Genomic DNA, 7272 nt, shown 5'->3' on the forward strand with positions numbered 1-7272 from the left:
GCCAGAGCGCAGTCATCGCAGGAGGCTTGCTGCCATTGCCGCTGCACCTCATTTGCTGTATCCTGGGGTCCCAGCAGGTTGGCTGTTCACACTGCAGCCTGGCTGGCAACGCCCCCTTCCCTGGGAAGGGCCAGCCTCCACCTGCACTCCCCAGGCCAGAGCATAGGACGAGTCCCTCGGGGTGGGCCAGCCCCAGCCAAGTGCCCAAGCTGCCAGGCTTCAGGAGGCACCTCAGCTGTCCCTCCTTATCCTGACACTTCCCCTGTATTGGTGGCTGCCTTTTCCCTCCCGAAAGTATGGCCCCTAATGTTTCAGGAAACTCTGAGCCCAACATCAACAAGGACTCCAGTGTCTATTTAGAAAATTACTCTCATCCTTATTTCCTCTTTCCTTGGCATCTGTGATACTTTCTCATAGCAACAGGTGTCTCCTGCGAGCTTGTGAACTAAGGAGCAAATGATATCATACTTGTCATTATCAAAAAGCCATTAACAAAAATTCATTCAGTAAACCCCAGGGTTGACCAAGGAAGGGAATGAGGCAAAAGTCGCACACAGTTCCCACCTCTAAAAATGTCTGTAGTTCTCCTGTGGACTCCGTTCAAGTCGGCAAACGTTTCCGGAGCACCATCCCGTCCAGGCCCTGGGGCGGGAGGCGAGAAGGATGCATGAGGAATCAGGAGGCAGACGGGTCCTTGCCTGCAGCCCCCCAGCCACGTACAACCTGTGGGGAGGAGGGACAGCAGCACGACCTGATCACCATCACAGAGGTGGACTTCTGATTTGTCAAAAGGAGAGTTTCTCCAGAGGAAGCAATCAGATGTGAAGACAAATTCACCCAGTCCAACACTGATCTAAGCAGCCTCTGACTTGTTGCCGAGGTGTTGGGGTACACCAAGAAGGAGCAGCTGGAGAGCCCGTCTAGACAACAGCCGGGCCTCTAATGACCGATATGAGAGACCAGACATGAGGCCTATGAGCATTTGAGCATGCAGTCTCAGCTGCATCTTTCTGGAAGAGTTTAAATCTGAATAAAGGTGCACAGCTAGCATCCATTGACAGACGTGGTGTACACACCCCTAAGGTGAGCATCAATGAGTCATGCCCGTGTATAATCCCCTCCCATTGGGTGTGAGTGGAACCTGTGCTTCTAGCCAATAGAATCTGGCAAAGGCGAGACAGGATGTCACACCTGTGACTACATTATGATGTGTATAAGGGTCCATCTTGCTAGCACAGAGAGATTTCCTGCTGGTCTTGGAAAAGCCATATTGTAACTGCCCCTAGAGAGAGCCACATGGCAGGGAACTGTGGGCGGTTTTTAGGACCTAAGAGTGGCCTCCAGCCAACAGTCATTGAGAAGCCAAGAGAACTCAGTCCTAGAACCACAAGGAAATGGATTTGGCCAACAACCACAAGAGCCTGATAGAGGACTCTGAACTCCACAAGGGAATGCAGCCTTGTGAGACCCTGAGCAGAGGATCCAGCTAAGCTGTGCCTGGACTCGTGACCCACAGAAACTGTGAACTAATAAATGTGTGTTGTTTTAAGCCACTAAATTTGTGGTAACTTATTATGAAGCAATACAAGGTGAATACAACATTGCTCATTCACAAAATGAATAGACCTTTGACTGCAAGGTCAGATCCCTTCCTAGGGAGACCCTAACAAAACTCAAGCAGATGTGGAAGAGTCTTCTTATGGTTATGAAAGCATTGATGCCATAAGAGTCCATGAGAGCAGGTTGGAATGGTTCCACAGAAACCGTGCCGATTAACACCAATCCACCAGCTCCGCCAGGGTGTGTGAAGGCTACACAATTCTGGACAGAAAAGATGGCCTCTCTGTCCTCAACCTTGCTATGGCCGTCATCAAAGAAAAGACTGAGGCAGGACTTCCCTAGTGGCGCAGTGGTTAAGAATCTGCCTGCCAATGCAGGGGACACGGGTTTGATCCCTGGTCCGGGAAGATCCCACATGCCGCGAAGCAACTAAGCCTGTGCGCCACAACTACTGAGCCTGTGCTCTAGAGCCCATGCTGCGCAACAAGAGAAGCCACCGCAATGAGAAGCCCGCGCACCACAATGAAGAGTAGCCCCCGCTCGCCGCAACTAGAGAAAGCCCGTGTGCAGCAACGAAGACCCAACGCAGCCATAAATAAATTAATTAATTAATTAATTAATTAATAATTAATTAATTAAAAAAAAAAGACTGAGGGAAGAGGGGAGGCCTTCAATGTTCCAACAAAGGCCAAGAGGCCACAGGCACAGCTGAGATTGAACTTGGAGGGCAACCGACGAGGCTTGAAAAATGAAATGCAGAAGTAGAGGGAGATCATGGTGGAGGAGAAGTGAAAACAAACACTGAAGACTGACTTTGTTGGACACATAGTCCAATTTCAGGAACGCAAAGCAGCCCTGACTGCTCTAGATACCCTGGACTTTAATGACTCCCACGATTGAAATTTCAAAGCTGAGTTTTAAAAAAGTACTTAAACATCCCAACAGACCAGAATGTGAATGCCCTCTTCAATATCAGCTGCGTTCATACAGTGGCTCCAATTCATTGAGCAGTTAAGGGAGTAACCTAGTTTCACTAAAAACTAAAATATTTAGCTGGAAACATCATAAAATCAGGCCTTGGATGTCTCAAGATTGGCATCACTTTGTAGCTCAATGCCTACGTGAGATTTAATAGGGGCATCCAGAGCACAGAGTCCCAATCTTTCAATATAAAGTACTTTATACAAGCCAATCTTAACTATATTTCTGGAATATTAAAGAAATAATAATTGGTTCCACTTCCAGCTCAAATTGACTAACAAGACACATGCATTTATTGTCTCTTATGGGTTGGGTTCATCAGAAAGCTGACTCTAAAACAGAGTTAAGTGTGCAGGATGTTTATTAGGGAGTGCCTTTAGGAGAAATACCTGTGGAAAGGGTGGGAAGGGCGTAAGAATGGACAGAAAGAGCAGTCGAGTGGTGCTACAGGCCTTGGCTAACCCCACGGGGCAGTCTAGAGCTAGAATAGGCCTTCAGAGTTGTCTCGAGTTAGGCCGAGATGGCCAGGTATTTGTACATCACCTGGATAAGTCACTGAATGTGGCTACCCTTGGAGGGCTGTGATCCTGGGCAAAGTGGCTCTCTGCAGCTGAGGCAAGCCCTGAAGGGGTAGATGGCCCTAAAGGGCTGCCCTCTCAGCCACTGGGGCACGAAGGCCTTCATTGAGAGGGGGCTTAAGTGGCACATCTCTGTGTTCACATCTCTTCTGCCCTTTGAAATCATCATGAAGGAACAAAAATAATATAACCTGACAGCAAGGTAGGATGGGAGAAGATGCTCAAATTCAATTGTTATTAGGAAACTGTACATCAAAACCACAGTGAAGTAGCACTTTACACCCACTAGACTGATTAATATCGAAAAACTAAAAATAATAAGCATGGGTGAGGATGTGGAGAAATCGGAACCCTTATACCTTGCTCTTAGGAATGTAAAATGATTCAGTCACTGTGGAAAACAGTTTTCAGTTCCTCAAAAATTAAACATAGAATGACCATTTGACTCAGTGGTTCTACTCTTAGGTAGAAGATTTGAAGATTTGAAAACTGGTACCCAAACAAATATATGCACATGCATGTTCATAGCAGCACGTCACAATAGCCAAGAGTAGAACAAGCTGAAATGTCCATCAACAGATGACTGGATAAATGAATCGTGGTAGATACATACAATGGAATATCACGCAGCCATATAAAAGGCATGGAGTACTGATGCATGCTACACCATGGACGATGCTACACCATGGATGAATTTGAAAGCATCCTGCTAATTGAAAGAATCCAGACACCAAGGGTCACATATTGTATGATTCCATTTATCTGAAATAGTCACAAGAGATAAATCTGTAGAGACGGAACACTAATTGGTGGCTGCCAGGGGTTGGGGAGAGGGGATGGGGAGCAACTGCTTAATGTGTACAGGGTTTCCCTTAGGGATGATAAAAATGTTTTGGAACTAGATAGAGGTAGTGGTTGTACAACACTGTGAATGCACTAAATGTCACTGAATTATTTACTTTAAAATGGTTAATTTTACATTATGTGAATTTTATCTCAATTTTTAAAAAGTAAAAAAAAAAAAAAAAAGGGAGGGGGACCTACAATGGCTTAAAAACTTCCCCAAATTCCTGGAAGCTGCCACAGTGGAGACTGATGAAGCCACAGCCTAGAATACCTACAAAGGGACTTCAGCTAAGGAGGGAACAAACTTAGCTTAGACAGTCTCCCAATTCTGAGACAGCAGGTATGACAGTGGGCAGATTAAGACATGGGACTTAACCCAGACAGATTAACTGAAGGTTTCTATATGGCCGTTAACCTCCCCCAGAAGGCCCCAAAGCCAGTCTTTAACCCAAGAATGAAAAAAAAAGAAGGGTTCTTCTCTAAAGAAATTGAATGATTTGTCTCGGGGAGGGCTAGGAAAACTGGAGTCAGTATTGAAACCACCACCTCCAAAAAAATTTCTCCATATTATGACATTTTTGAGGACCCCCAACAAAACTATCAGCACACTGCCTCTTCATCTTAAAACAAAGCCTGCAAATCAATAACTCCCTCCCATGTACTCAAAGCTGCCAGTCAGCCTCGTTCTTAAGTGTAATCGGACAACAAAGAAAGGCCAAACATTTGAAGGTGGCATACAAGATGACAGAGAAATATCAAGAAAAACAAATAGCAAAGCTGGCCCTAAAGGAAAGAGATGACTAAGGCACCGAAAAGAATAATTTTTAAAGGACAAACAAAAATACCCTTTATTAAGATCATCAGAAAGACTTGAGAAGCGATTGAATATATGAAACAAGAATAGATTGCTATGGAAAAATTCCAACAGAACATTAAAGACCACTTGGAAATTAGAATTATGGTTGTAAAGTTCAACATTCAATAAAAGAATTGAAAAGTCAAGTTGAGAAAAACTTTTAAAATGTTGAACAGGAATATAGCAAAGGACACCACCAAGGGCTGGCAAGAATGTGGAGCGATTCAAACTCTCTCACATTGCTTGTAGGAGCGTTCATTGATACAGCCATTTTGGAAAACTCTGTGGCAGAATTTGCCAAAGCTAAAGTTAAACATGTGCCTTCCCCAAGAACTGGCAACTCTACTCCAAGGCATATGCCCAACAGATGTGAGACTTCTAGCCACCAAAAGACATGGACAAGATTGTTCATAGTATTATTCGTAATAGCCCCCAACTGGAAGCAACCCAAAGGTCCTTCAATTGTATCCAATAATTTGGATAGATAAACTGTGATATAATCACAAAATGGAATACAATGCAGCAGTAAAAAGAACAAACTACTGATACATGCAACAACATAGTTAAATTCAAAAAACATGTTAATTGCAAGAAGCCAGACATCAAAGAGTACATAGTGTGCAATGACATTTATAGGAAGTTCTAGAACAGCAAAACAGATCTGTGGTGATAAGGTCAGAATAGTGGTTACCTTTGGGGGGAAGGTATGGAACAGGAGTGGGGCATGAGGAAGTCTTCACGGGTGCTGGAAATGTTCTAGTATTTTATCTGATTAGTGATTATATGAGTGAGTACATATGAAAAACAATTAAGCTCTACACTTAAGATTTGTGCACTTTAGTGTATGTAAGTTATTACTCAATAACATAGGCAAACAAAATCTCGGAAGTATGAAACAAAATATGAGACAATTAGGAAGACTAACATCTTACTAAGTTATAGAAATGGCAGAGAAAACATGGAGGGGAGGAAATTAAAGATATATTAGAAAAATAACTTTAGAGCTAAAGAAAAAATAGTTCATACTGAAAAGGTTTATTGAGTACCTAGCACAATGAATGAACACATACCCAAGCTTATGCATAGTTTTGTGAAAGTTCAGAGCACCAAGGATAAGGAAAGATTCTAAAAGCTTGCAGAGATTAAAAAATTATACAAAATTTCAGAGTGAAGTTTTATACATAGCCAAACTGTCAAATAAGTATGAGAATAGAATAAAGACTTTTTCAGACATGCAAGAATTCAAAAACTTACTTCCTGTTCGACCCTTTCTTAGGAGGTTACTTAAGGATGTACTCTAGCAACCAAAGGAAGTATGGAAGAACACCACCATTGCTATCCCCACCATAACTTATATAATATATTCATATATATTAGGAAATTATATCTATTAATAAAATTAATATAAAACCAAATTATCTCTGAAAGACCATCCCAGCTTCAGAAATCCCTGTAGGGTTGGCTGAAGCCTTTTTTGAGATGGCATTACAGCCCACCTTCTCCATCTACCCAATCCTGATTCCTTCCCTTCCTTTCTCTTCCCTTCCTTCCCTTCCACAGGTGTTGATCCTGAGAGAACTCCCAAAGAAACTCCTGCATATTAATCTCACCTTAGAGCCTGCTTCTGTGGGAATCCAACCTGCAACAACAATTGACAGACAGTTGGGAAGAGGAAGGGAGGAAGAGAAGTGGAGGGAAGTGGAGGCACATTAATATCATTACAAAGTAGAAAATCAATAGTTATTGTTCCTAGTTGAGGGAAAGAGAAATAGAGGTATAGGGATATTATTTAAAGATATAAAAGTAGCCAATAGAAGGCCTGAAAATAGTGATATATCTATATATTATGAGGAAAAGGGATAATGGTAGGGAGAGATGAAAGGAAATTCGTCATGAGTTGATAACTGATGAACTTCAGTGATGGGCATGTGAGTTTTATTATACTATTTTCTGTACTTTTGTATATGTTTGATCAATTACCATAGTCAAAAGTTTAAAATATAGGCAAAAAGATGAAAGGATGACTGAACTATAATCTCATCTAGCATAGCAGGAAGTCAGCAGATAATGTCTAAAGTTGACAACATAAAAAAGTTGATATAGATATAAGCATAGTATTTACAAAGGCAGAGGCAAACTCTCAGACGAACTGAAACTAGAAACATTTAGAATGAGAATGGGGTGCTGAGGGGCAGAGCACAGGACCTTTGCTTTGTATTATATGCCTTTTGTTCTCTTTGACTTCCGTTATGGGTTGAATTGTGCCTGCCCACCCCACCCCCCCAAAAAAGAAAAAGATTTGTTGGAGTCCTAACCCCCAGTACCTCAGCATGTGACCTTATTTGGAAATAGGGTCTTTACAGAGGTAATCAAGTTAAAATCAGGTCATTAGGGCTTCCCTGTGGCGCAGTGGTTAAGAATCTGCCTGCCAATGCGGGGGACATGGGCTCG

Source organism: Eubalaena glacialis, chromosome X, assembly GCF_028564815.1.
Source record: "Eubalaena glacialis isolate mEubGla1 chromosome X, mEubGla1.1.hap2.+ XY, whole genome shotgun sequence".
Classification (NCBI taxonomy): domain Eukaryota; kingdom Metazoa; phylum Chordata; class Mammalia; order Artiodactyla; family Balaenidae; genus Eubalaena; species Eubalaena glacialis.